The sequence below is a fragment of the Struthio camelus genome, chromosome Z, assembly GCF_040807025.1.
Source record: "Struthio camelus isolate bStrCam1 chromosome Z, bStrCam1.hap1, whole genome shotgun sequence".
Taxonomy (NCBI): domain Eukaryota; kingdom Metazoa; phylum Chordata; class Aves; order Struthioniformes; family Struthionidae; genus Struthio; species Struthio camelus.
Window position 1 is genome coordinate 41,290,148 of NC_090982.1, and position 13,231 is coordinate 41,303,378.

General features: G+C 38.1%; 1 long non-coding RNA gene across 1 annotated transcript in view; it reads left to right on the forward strand.

Annotated features, from left to right (window-relative positions):
• The first annotated feature begins 1,929 nt into the window (after positions 1-1,929).
• LOC138064417 (uncharacterized) overlaps positions 1,930-13,231 on the forward strand; it is a 100,820-nt gene continuing 89,518 nt past the window's right edge. The window contains exons 1-2 of the long non-coding RNA XR_011137665.1: positions 1,930-2,002; positions 10,533-10,584. This is a non-coding gene — a long non-coding RNA (uncharacterized lncRNA). The remainder of the gene's footprint in view (positions 2,003-10,532; positions 10,585-13,231) is intronic.

The window sequence follows — 13,231 nt, forward strand, 5'->3', positions numbered from 1 at the left end:
GTCCTGCATATCCTACAACTGGTCAGCCATGTGCTTCCCTTCCTGCTGCCCCTGACTTGAGAAGGCATTGCTGATACCAACTCTTCAGGCTAGATAGTTTGGTAAACTAAAATTAGCTGTGATTTCCTGTAAACTGACAGAAAAGTGCTTGAGGAGGTGGGGTACACGTGACTGCACAAGAAGAGAAAATGGAACGGAATCTCTACTGAACTTTCCATCTTAAGGAGAAGCCATCCAAAACCAAATTCTCCGTCACCAACGAAATCAGAGCAGCCAAGGGAAATCCAGATTGGGAGGAAGGAGAGAGAATGAGCCTTACAGTCCACGTACAGTCTTGCATTGACACCAGATCTGAATAGTTTCATGATGCTGAGATATTGGAGATATTACATTTTTTTTAACTAGTATTGCAAAAGATTGAAAAATCACTAGATAGCATACAGTGTGCGCTATTCCAGTGCACTGTTCCACTGTTACTATTCGTCTAAAAGACAAACTAGTGACCATTGTGGACCCCATAAATAAAGATACCAGCACTAACTATATTATATAGATGAAAAAAGATGCTTAGCTCTATTCTCAGTAATTAATTGGCTAACTAAAATATGATGGGAAGGTGAAAAGGGATTATTTTTTTCTTCCTGAATCAACATATCACATGTTAAAGATCATGTACTTAATTAGAACACATTAGAAACAAATGTTCATTTTAAGTGAAGCACAGATTTAAGAGCCTCATAGAGAAAATGAACCCCCTTCATTAAGGAAATTTAAAGAAATACTTCACAGAAGCCAAGGCTGCAAGTTTCACAAATTGCCTAGAAGGCTTCTTGATGAGGATCAGCGTTAGCTGTGTGCCTAAGGCTGGGCACAGACTGCCCAATCTGTCCTGTCCCCCTCCTTGCGCCGGGCAGCACCTAGGCTCCGTCTCTTGCTGCTTCAGGGCCGCTGGCTGAAAGGAAACCTGTGAGGCAAAGCGAGCCCACCCCATGGTCGGGGTCGGGGCCAGGACCCTGCCCTTTTGCCCCTTTGCCCTTGTGCTCCTATGTGGGGCCATTGCTGTGAGGGAAGGCTGAGCTCTTGGACTCCATGAGGACCCCTCCTCTTCCTTTGCAAGACCTCACCTCCTACCCAGCTGGCAGTTGTCACCGTAATTGCTTCACCTTCTCATTTGCACTGGGAGTTAGTTTTGAGAGCAGGTGCACCTGCTCTTCATCAAGGCCCTTGCTAGACAGCTGTGCCAACTTTGGGGTGCAGGGCACCCTGCAAGCAGCAAGGCGAGGAGGCACTTGGGAGTGAGAGGAGGTGGGTGCCCCCAGGCACCCTTGGTCCCAAAGCTGTGACGTGTGTTTCCAGGTAATTTACCTGCCATCTTGTGGGGGAGAGGTTTGTGTTCAATGCAAAGCTTTTAAAATGCAACATCACAAGATAAAAGAAAGAAAAATTCATTAGAACTTATTTCTGAAGACAGGATGTGTTGGTTTAGCTATTAGGCTTTCAAATGTTTCTGGATATCTAATAATGTGCATAGAAATAAAATAATTTTGGCAGCAGAAAAATCTTTGGATGACTTTGCAGAAGTATGTGTGTAGATAGGTTTCTGCTGTGCGTTATGCCTGTGTATTTTCCTGTGGAGATGAAAAAATTTGGCGTAAGAGTTCTTAAATGTATTTCTGGTGATGATAAAAAAGGCTCCCTGTCCCGTATGTCGCGGGTGAAGCGCGGTAGCCCACCCGCGTGTCCCTGCGGCGGGTGCTGCCGCGGCCCGTGGGGCTGCGCGCGCCGTCGCGGCCGTTGGGCTGCCCGCGGCGGCCGTTGGGCTGCGCGCGGCAGTGCGGCCGTTGGGTGGCGGTCGCCGCTGCGGGGCGGGGGGGGAAGGTGCGCGGCGGTGCCGCCGCTGCGAGCGTCGCCTCGGCTCGGCGCAGGCGGCAGGGAAAGGCGGCCGAAGGTTTTGCCGGAGGTTACAAACTGCTGTTTTGGGTTAAACCCTGCTCCTTTGAAGGTGGGAGCTGTCTGCGTGCGCGAGAGATCTTGTACCCTCTGTATTTCTTGTTTTGAGATTTGCTTACTGGGCAATATTAGTTTTACGGCGTTTCTCCTGTGGTTTGAATATACCGTGTTTTTGCCTATGCTGATGTGTTGCTCTGTTTCCCCCGCACCTGTGAGCAGGCAGAAAGAAAATTTATATAGCATACTTTTGTACTTGGAAAGCACTGAGTGTTTTGCTGTAACTGCAGCCTTCAAAATACAAGTTGTGTATGTTACTGTTCTTAATTTTCATGCAGGCAGTGTTATGGAGTGCTTTTGGAGGAAAAATGTTGTGGAAGCGGAGGGGAGTGTGACAGCAATGTACCGCAGGCGATGGCCAGGCTTGTGTCTTCTTCCTAAATAGCATCTTCTGCCAGTGGTGGAGATAGCATGAGAACTGGGCAAGATGGGGTGCTGGCCTGACTCACTAGGGTCTTGCATGTGTTTTTTTATTAGAGACCGTTCTTGTATGTTTGCTAAAGACTCATAATAGCAACACTCCTGAAGTTTGCCGAACTAAAATGAGAATATTTCAGTTCTTAAAACGATGTTAATTAGTTTGTTCTAGCTCACCAGTCTTTAAATTGCCCTTTTAAGAATCATCTTCTTTGACCTGAAGTGAATATACTATTTACTGATTTATTTTCAAGTTGTTCAGCTTTAAAATAAAATCTCATTGTTTCTGAATCAAAATGATATAATGACATGTGGAATTATAAATCCTTTTTTTTCTAACCCTTTCTGTTGCCTGTTTTTTAATTAAAATTTCAGCTGCTTTACCAAAATTTCATCTTCAGAGTAGCTGTGGTACGTAGTAAGTATGTAAATAGCCACTTGCATGATTTGACTTCAGGAAGTCTGTAGGAGCAATAAAGAAGAGTTCAGATATAGAGTTAGTAACTATACTAAGAGTCTTTACTAAGAGTTAGTAACTATATTGAGTAAAGACACGTAGATTTGATCTTTGTGTATTTTTAAAAAATAAATAACTTGAAATCCTTTGGGTTCTTAGGACCTTCAAAGTAAAAGAAGCAGCAGGTGTTTAAGACCTTTGGAACACCTTACAGATGCAGAATGGTACCTAGGAATTTTAAAATCTGATTAATGGAACCACACATTGAAAAGATTCAGAGTCTAGAAGAATTTAATATGCACCGTACATCAACACTTCTAAAATACAGTATTTGAGAGAAAAATATTAATTGGAGAGAAAGCCTCAATATAAAGAATGTCAGCTTATCATGAAATACAGTGCTTTATTAGTCCTTTGAGCTATGTTATTCTGTTACAATTACCTCTTGTAGCGTACCCTTTCTGTTATGAGAGGTGGTACCTTTTGACCTATGGCCATAGGATTTTCTAGCTTTCCTGTGCAGTTGCCTATAGGTAAGTTTGTAATTTGTTATGTGTTATGTTCTGAAATTAACCAAGTTTACACTAAGCAGTAATTGAAATTAGGTGAATATTTAAAAAAAAACATTTTTAATGTATTTTTTAAATTGACTGCAAAGAACAGCAGGAAATCTGAAATAAAGATGATTAACTTTTTCTCATTCACGTGATACATGATTTTCTTTGTCTATGTGTGTTTGTCACTAGAAAGAAACATCAATCTGTTAAAGCACAGCTAAAGAGAACATGTGTGAACATTTTAATCACATGGGGATCCTTTGTTATTTGCCATTTTGTTAGAAATAGAATCAAGCTAGGAAAGGTAGTGGTCAGATACTGCAGGAAAAAAATGCCAGTGCCTTACTACTTGGAGTGGTCTGTCTTGTCTCTCAGCATGCGTTACTACAAATGAATACTTTCAGCTGTATTCTTTCTCTTGAAATTCCTCTTATTCTCATAAGGGATTTTTCCACTACAGTAAGAATTTTGAGTTCAGTCCTGAAACAGTGGAAAAATGATTCCTCATTTCACCAGCCTTGAGATTAGACATTAGCCTTCTAACTAAATGTATGCATCAGTGGATTTTTTTAATGCATTTTCGGGAAATACGAAAATCATACCCACAGTTATAATTTGCTGTTTTATTATTTTACAGTTTACAGACTTTCTGAATTATGTTTTTTATAGAGCTAGAACATAATTTTGGCTTAATACTCTATCATGGCATGATACTATGCCAACATATATTAAAACTGTGAATAAGCCATTGTTGGGTATTTTACCTCACGAGAGCTTATAGGTAATTGCACATATTGTTAAAGCATAGATAAATGCCAAACTCTAACACAGTAAAGCCTGTACATAATGAAAGTCACAAAAGGGATGTCAGGGAAGGAAAAAACCTAAGCAATGCAAAATAAGAAAATGAAGAAAACAGCATAAGTAAATGAAAGCAATATCTCTAGTTATTACTTAAGATTTGTTGAAAGATACTGTTGCAGCACAGAAAAATGTTTAACTGATGATATATTAAAAGTAGCAGTTAGAAGTGAAGGCAAAATTGGTTTTCCATCTCAGTCTCAAAATATCAGAGAAGGTACTTTGATTCTCTTGAAAGAAGAAATATTGATGCACAGGACAATGGTGAGAATTACCCTGCCTTATATACAAAGTAAATGAGTGTAGTTGAGACAGCTCAGAAAGTCAAGTTCTCCACATGCTTGTGTACATCAATCCATCTGGCAGATTGCTTCACTGTGCCAACAAGCTTCTAAAATATGCTAAAACTTGTATTTAATTTGGAACCTAAATGAAGCAAATTGGAAGCTCAATGAGGCAAATAAGACAACGTTACAGGAACAGTGTAGAATACCTGACTTGTCCTTTTCTTTCTTTTTGTTTTTTCCTGCTTTTCCCTTCCACTGTGCAAAAATATATTTAGTAATTACGTGTCAAGGATATGGAAAACGGAACCTAGAGAAGAAATAAATGCAAAGAATGTAAATAGCTGTAGTTATTACCACATTTGAAAGAGGGGAACTAAGAGAAACTGACCTGAAAAATCTGAAGTTTTGGAACAGGTAGTGCAGGAGCTTATCAAGTTGTCTATCTTTTGATGCTTCAGAGGGTCTTTATGTTTTGCTTTGCGATTTAAATAAAACGTAGGTTTAATGTTGCTATTCACACGCTATATTTCCTAAACAGGTCCCAGAGCACATTCTGCCTAGACAAAGCTTAGGGAGCACTGTTTTTTGTTGGTTTGTTTGGTTGGTGGGTTTTTTTAGCTTTATTCTTCCTGTATTATTCTTGTTACGAATTATGAAGCTTCCTAATGAAGAGCTGGATTTTGGTCATGGAATTTTCTGTGACCTCGTCAGCAAGAAAACTACGACCTGAAGCTGCCTTCACGTAAATGCAGAACCGCAGAGTACCTTTTTGGCCTCTGGGCCTATTTTTTCCCTTATATTCCCAGATAAAACAACTTAATTCCTTTAAAAGGTGATCTATTCCAATGAATTTGCACTTTTTTGGGGGGAGTGCAATATCACTAAGAAATTCTTTGAATTCAAGATTCTGTTCAGAATTCTTATTTGATGAGACTCTGGGGGTTAATATCCTGGAGTTTTTTTGGTCCCTATAGTACGCTCAGAAGGACTGCTTTGGGGAATCATTATGTAACTCTTCTACATAGTTGTGAAAAATGGCAATGCATTTTGGCGATTTCCTCATTACTCACATAGAGCTGAACTGTGGAAGGTGATACCACTTACTATTAAAACCGCTTGTATTCCAAGTTGTGTGTGGTAACAGCACAAGTGGTGCGTTCTTTCAGGTTTTCCATGTAGCTTTGATACACATCCTGTTTAATTTCATTGCATGTAAAATAGTTTTTTAAATAACTGATTATTAGTTATAAATTACTGATCATAGATAGGAGACTATGTAAAATACAGAGGTCATAGGAGAGTAAAGAACAGGATCCGTGTTCTTGGAACTGGGCCATTAACAGCATTAGAGTCAAGCATGACTCCTAAGCATCCTTTCATTAAGGTTTGCACTGAGAGCAGGTATGCATTGGTGAATTTTATTGACTTTTTAAAAATGTGAAACATGGTTCTTTCTATAATAGAAAGTAGGCTGTACGTATTTTTAATAACCACAGTTTTAATTGCCAGACTTGTTTTGACCTTTGAAAGTAGAATTCGTATCTTAAGAGTTTAAAACCCTATTAGAAAACTAATGTCAATGGTTGCCAGTTACATGATGCATGAATGGGATGCAGAAATTTGTCACTTTTAAAATATATATTTAAATCCTTATTTAGAAAGAAGAGTAAAAGTTCTAAGTGTATCTGCAGTATGCAGTAGATGACACTGTAAAGGAAAAAGTTCAACAGCTAGGTCAAACCATGATGGAGTTGCCATCTGGGAAAAGAACAAAAACATTGGAAAACCCGGGTTACAAAACAGATGAAAAAAACAATGGAAGACTCGAGGTAACGAAACAAAAATGATAAACGAGGATATTGAGAAAGGAGGAAAGCAGGGAAGTGAGGGATGCAAAACGTAGATAAGGTATTAATGGAGATGGATTTTAACAGCTGTACTAACAGTGATTGCTATTTATCATCAGCCATAGGACTGCTCTGAAGCATCCTGTCCCTTCAAATGGATGTATCCAACTACCCTGTTTTCAAACCAAAAATATTTGTCTATTCTAGATGCAGAAGGAGATCTCAATACAAAAGGGTTACTTTTTTTTTTCTTAATTACAAGCCAAAAAATGCAGCCTTCTCCCCCACCCCCCAAAGTCTACACAAGGGGTTTGATGTCAGCAATGAAATGGCTGCATACTATATAGGTAGCTGGCATTTTGCCTTAGCTAGCAGGCAAGCAGATGTACTGTATGCAAGAATAGGTTTTTAGACAATCTTTAGGGAGAAAACTCACTGCAGTAGTTCATTGAGTCTTGCTGTAGTGAAAGCATGGATTATTGTGGCTTTGCCTGAATCTGATGCACCTGCGGGTGGTGCAGGACAGGCTTTGTATTATGTGCATCTGTTTTGGATTTCTTTTTTTGCCTGGTCAGGGTGGTCTTTACCATGTCGTTAAAGCTGAATCCCGACCTGTGCTTTCGGATATCAAGTCCCAAAGCAGGAGGTATTTGAATGAATGAAGACTAAGTAACAACAGTGTAGTGCTTCTGCTTATGGCTGGTATTCACAATCAAGAGTGTTGAATTGATTGCTCACTACTTTGGTTTTTGATTTTGAGATATGAAATCTAGATAGAGAAATGCAGCAATGAGAACAGAATTAGAAATATAAATTTACTGAGTAGGGAATTTTTATACTTCACTTGGTCTTAACAAAGCTCCTTTAGATAGTGTTTTTGACAAATATGCGTGAATAAAAAGTTAGTGCTATTGGGGGAAAAAAACCCAAAAACCTCTCTAAATCTAAAAGTTATATAGGACTTTGACTTTTAGCTTTGAACAACTGGGACTGCATAGTCAAAGCGTCTGATTCAGGCTTACCTAAGCTTTCACGTGAAAATGCTCTGATACACTTGACTTTCATTATAGTAATCCTGACACCACCTAAACGTAATTCAGACAGCTCATTCAGGCTTTGAGCTGTGGTAAAAGCTTGGACTGCAGCATGATTACTCGAGATGTAATTTCAGTAATTTCTGTTCATTTTTGTCGTAGCATATCTCAGTAGCTTTAATGATGCCAAGCGCTGCATGATATAATGAGTCCTTGGAAAGGAAAACTGTTGTTCGGTGGAATCTCCTTTAGGTTACTTTCTTTTTAGGCTGTGAAAAATATACAAACTTTGTTTAGTTGACTATTGCTTTTATGGTGAGAATTTGAATTTCCTTTATTTTACTGTTTGAACTGTGTATGCAGTTGTCCTCAATGAACTATGAAGAGCCCTGTCCTGGATTATAAAATTAAGATGTCTTTCTCTTTCATCATTTACTATTTCTGCCACCTTTTGGGAAGATTTTATTTTCTACTATTTTTGTGTAAATGTCCATCTTAGCACTGGCTGCTTTGTATTTAAGGACCCATGATAATTTTTCCGGAATTATGTTCTTGAGGTTTTGTATCTATACTTGTTACAGTAACTGTTAAGTACTGCTGAAGAAAAGTGGACTCTGTTGTCAGAAATCAACAGATAACGTCCATCGTCCTTTTTATATACCAAAAAGGAAGGCATGAGTCTTTACGTATGTTGTAGCTGAATAGCTTTACTCTTGCATGCTTTCAGCAGCAGCATCAGTTTTCCACTATTCACATGTGTCAGTTTGCTTGGGAAGAAACTAGGCTTTCACCAGTTAGATCTTATGTTTAGAAATGCTGTAAGCTTTCCAGATTTCTTAGGGGAAGTCCTGACAGACTGAGCCTGAAGAACTGTCCTGTTCTTGAAAATTTTTTTGGAAAAGCTTTATATCAAATTGGAAAGCTCCATGTTGAATATTTGGAAATTCAGATCCAGAGATTTGAATTATTTTACTGTTTCTAAAACTGAGGCATTTGTGATGAAATTCATCTGCATCTCTTCTATATTAATCAAGCCAATATACATTGATTTCATTTTTGCTAATTTGCTATATTCCTCACTAACACGCTTTATAGTCTCCAGTGTGTGACCATTATATCTTTGCTAACTTGTTGAAACTTGAAGTTTTTAGTTGATATTTTCCATTAGAAATTGGATTTTTTCCCTCTCTCTGCCTCTTTTCTTGCTTGTGCAAGCACTTGTGAAAGCACTGCATGTGTTTACACCATTATTCACTCAACTTCCGAGGCATTCAAGGAAACCATTTTAAAATACTGGACTAAAATTAATGGGAATTGGTCATACTGTGAAATTTTAATCTATTCTACTCGCTACTGAAAAAGCAGTCTGCACTGGAAAACTGATTTCTGGTCTTGATTACTGCACAGTTGGAATAACGTCAAATTTTTTGAGACAAACTTCTGTTTACTTGCTGGAAATTGCTCTAGCCACAAGCAGCCAGATACTAATTCATTAGTTTGCTATCAAGCTTTTCTCCTTGATAGCTGCTGAAGGTCGAGGTGGCGTTACGTTATTTTCTTATATAGTTTACGTATCAATTCTTGGCCCCGCTACTTACGCTTTGAGAGAATATTTTAGATACATAAACTAGAATAATTTCTCCCTGGGGGTTATAAAATAAGGGTGGAAAAATACAACAAGAAGTGAGCCCACTCTGTTTAGAAGTGCCTATTCATCATCTGTTCCCCAGACACTATGATACCTGAACCTTTTGTTTCATTAGGCCCACTAGGAAGAAAATTGGATCATAAACGGTCACAATTATTGAAGAGAAAATTTTCTGGAGAATATGCTGGTACCATCAGACCTAGGTGAGGAGAAATAGGAAGTTCTTCAGTAAGAGTTAAGTCAGTGGTAAAAGAGCCTTTATCTCCTCCTGCACAGAAGTTAGGTATTGGAGTCACATAAGTGAACTTCTGTTCAGTGATGGTTAGCTCAAGGAACGTATTTATCCATGCCTGTGTCATTTCTCTGATTCTGACTGCACTATGAAGGAATTTCCTAACGTGAATCAGTATTTTGCCAAACCATCATTTCCTTGATATTTTTAGTCAATGAATGATGAATCCTCCCCTATAAAGTGGATTTTCATACCAAGAATGGAGTTTCTTCTGCTTTTTGCCAGTTAAGTTCTTCTTACTTCCATACCGTTAATGGTGACATGCACACCAGCCTGTGACAGCTCAGTATTGAAGTTTTTTTAGTGGAAGTAAACTATGCTGTGAAAGGCTAATAAGCCAGACCTTTCGAATGTTATTTCAACAAAAGATTTGTTGATGTAGAAATTTCTGATAAAGTTGCTGATCAAGAATGCTCTGTTCTAGAATAGCAGATTTGCAGTCAGAATATTCATTTGGGGTGTAGGAGATTTAAGCTCACATTATTTGACACTGTTGCAGCCAACGCGTATTTTATATGGTCAGGCAGGGAAGGAATTTGTATTAAGATATTCAACTGAATTGTGTAGCTGTCTAACCAACTAAAGACTGTTGTCTCTAGACCTGTGGCTCTCTGGCTTCCTCGTGGATGTTTCTTGAGAGGTCCTGCTTTCATTTTGCTTTGAATTCTTATTTTCTAGTTGGGCATAATTTCAATCTGCATGAGTATCACTGGAGTTTGAGTCTAATCATTTTTAGAATATCTTTTGACAGTGTGCCACAGGGCCAGAAGGGGAAGTTGGGAGAGAAAGGAGGTTTGTAGAAGTTTTAATTAAAGGATTCCTAGACAATTATTCTTTATGGTCTTTCCTTGATTAATCCAATTGGATCAGGTGGTAGACTGTATTTCTGTTTGATTCTGTGAGTATTGCTAACAGTAATAATGAAACAAGCATTTTCTCTCCATGGTCGTGCCCCACTGCAAATGGGCCATAACAGCATGAAATTTTTAGGCCATTGGCAAAAATTAGGTGGCGTTTAAAATTGGTTTCCTAATACTTACAGATATTTTCTTTCCCTCTGAAAACTTGAAACAGGGCCTGTGTACATTGAAGCTAATCAGCCTGTTCAACTTGTTTTTGGTTTAGGTTGTGAACTCCACGGGTGGTGATGGATGTCTCCTGTTCCAGGAAGTGCCAGGTACATCAGCAATATTAGTGGAAAAAACTATGACCAGGTTTTGATAAGCTAAGGTACATGCAGCATCCCTCTTTTTTTTTCCAAGAACCGATTTGTTCCTGTTTTTTAATACAGGAATAATAAAACTTTGCAAAGTTTTTTCTGAAATTGTTCTCTGAAACAGAGCACAACTGACATTTTCCTCATTTAAATGTTGTTTTATAGTAATCAAAAATACAAATTTATTCATTTAAGTAGATAGTGTAACACCAGAGTTGGAGCAGTTCTGCTCTGCTAATGAGTGTTGGGATGCTATGTGTAGTCATCCCCCTGGTTCAGTACTGTATGCATAGTTAATGGAACCAACTTACTCTGCCGTTTCCAGAACGTTTCTTATAATATTGGACTCAGTTCATTGAACAGTAGCTAATGAAATAAGTAAAAGTTTTTCACTTGTAGATTTGAAAACATAGCCAATTTGATAATCACGCTTTTATCTCGGGAAAAATCCATGGGTTTCCCAAATGAAAGCTGAATGGCTGGAATGCTTTTCAAAGCCTCATTTAGGGCAGAAGTGTTAATGAATCTCAGTTCACCTGTAAACGTACCTCAAGAAATAGGGAAAATATTCGTGAGTTTGGTGTTCCAGTTTTAGATAACAGTATGTCAATCTTTGTTTTAACGACATTTTGCTAATGCTTCAGAAAACTTTGAACAACGGTATACTTGAATTCTGCTATTATTTTCTCAATTGCTATTAAAAGGTTTAAAATGTTTGTAAATATAACCCGAACAATCTCCATTACACTGATGATCTTCAGCTTGCTACTTAACCCGGAAGGCTTTTCAGCGACTTTGACTTTAGTTTGGAATGAACCATGTGTGATGGAAGTAACATGTCAGTCATTCTCTTCTTCTATAATTGAACCTTTTGGGAAATGTTTGATTTGTTTTGAGGGATATAAGTGGTTGATTGTGTGTATTTTAGTAGCGAATCTATTTCTCATTGCCAGTCCGAGTATCCTGGTTGGACAGGAGGAATTTTTATTTGTGGAAGATAGAGGAACGCTTTGTCTAAAAGCTGTTCAGCAATAGGTGGGGCAGCACAGTCGCAAGGATGGCATTCCGTCAGCGCTGTTGCGGTAAGGTTCCCCCTCCGCCTGGCGCAAGGTGGAATATGTACGCAATGGAAAAACCTCAGGTGCCTGAATTTTTTTCTTTTTCTCAAAATTGTTGAATAATTGCATGCTGTGTCTCTTATATCTCGCCTCGCCTCACCTCTTTTCTTTCTGGAACTTCAAATCAAGAGCAGAATGGGGCCTTTCATGCTCAGGAGAGTGAAATAACAAATGTTTGTGAATTTTGCCATGTGTTCTCCCTGGATTTGATGCTTCTCTCCAGACGTAGCTTTATAGTCGTCACTATACATTGTAGTGGTTACCCTTGTCTTGGACAGATGTTTACTCATGTGTAAAGAGAAGATGATAAACATTTCCTTGAGGGACATCCTTGAGGGATTTTACTATCACAGTCTTTAAGCTGTTTAAAATTAGTATCTTAGGAGCTACTTAAGAGGGTAAGATTGTAATAATTGTATGTCATTATTTAGAAGAAGTCTTCTACAAAGAAATCTATGGGGTTTTTTTTTTAGCCTGTGTATCTTTTGCCTTCAAGAAGGCAGTTGATTTTCAATATCAAAATTAAAGATTCTGCTGAGTACTCTGTTTTTCCTAAAGTAAGTAATTTTTAGTTATTTGTTTCATGGAAAAGTCATGTAGGTGATACTGCTGGCGTCATGTTTCTTAAGATATGTTTATATTGCAAAACATCTTACAGGACATCTGTTTGGAATACCATGAATTCCATTCTTTTACACGATGAGGCATCTAAATGTTAGCAATGATAATGCTTTATACTCTGATAAGTAGGTTTCCTTTACGTTTAGACTTTTACATTTCCTTCTACTTGCTTGGTAAAATTCCTGTATACCTTACTTTAGTTTTATAACAGAGCAGCATTGAAGTCTGTACTTTATTCCTGAACAACTTTGTCTGTTTTAATGTTTATCCTTTCAGATATAAAAGGGGAATTTGGCCATAATTTTTAGAAGGTACATCTGAGCTAATTTTTTTTATTTCAATGATAAGAAAACCCCAGAATGTTGTCAGTTAGTAAAACTTTCAAATCTCCCCTCCCCCCCATCATACTCTAAAATGCCAGTTCAAGAAGGGAGCTTTAGGGTTTTTTTTTGATGTTGAAGGAATAGGTAATTCCAGGTACAAATATTGTTACTTAAGCATATCTTTGTGTTTTTGAATGTATTCTTACTTAATATTTATTCTTATTTCTCATTACTTCACATTTTTCAGGTGAAAAGAAACGAGCTCATTTAGGATCGTAAGATTAAGAAATACCTCTCTTTGCACCAGGATTAGAAATCTGTCCTTCAGTTTAGTATATGAAAATTTTAAGTAAGAAGTTGCAACTGAAAGTAATTATAGCCACACAAAATGGGCTTTCATTAAAATTAGAGAGAAAATTTGGTCCTTAAGGGGGGAAAAAACAGCTTGCTTTGACTGTTGTACGTTTCACTGGCAGAAGTAATTATGTCATTCCATAAGGAAGAACTAGATTCAAGGAATTTGCAAAGGGCATTTTGTGCTCTGCT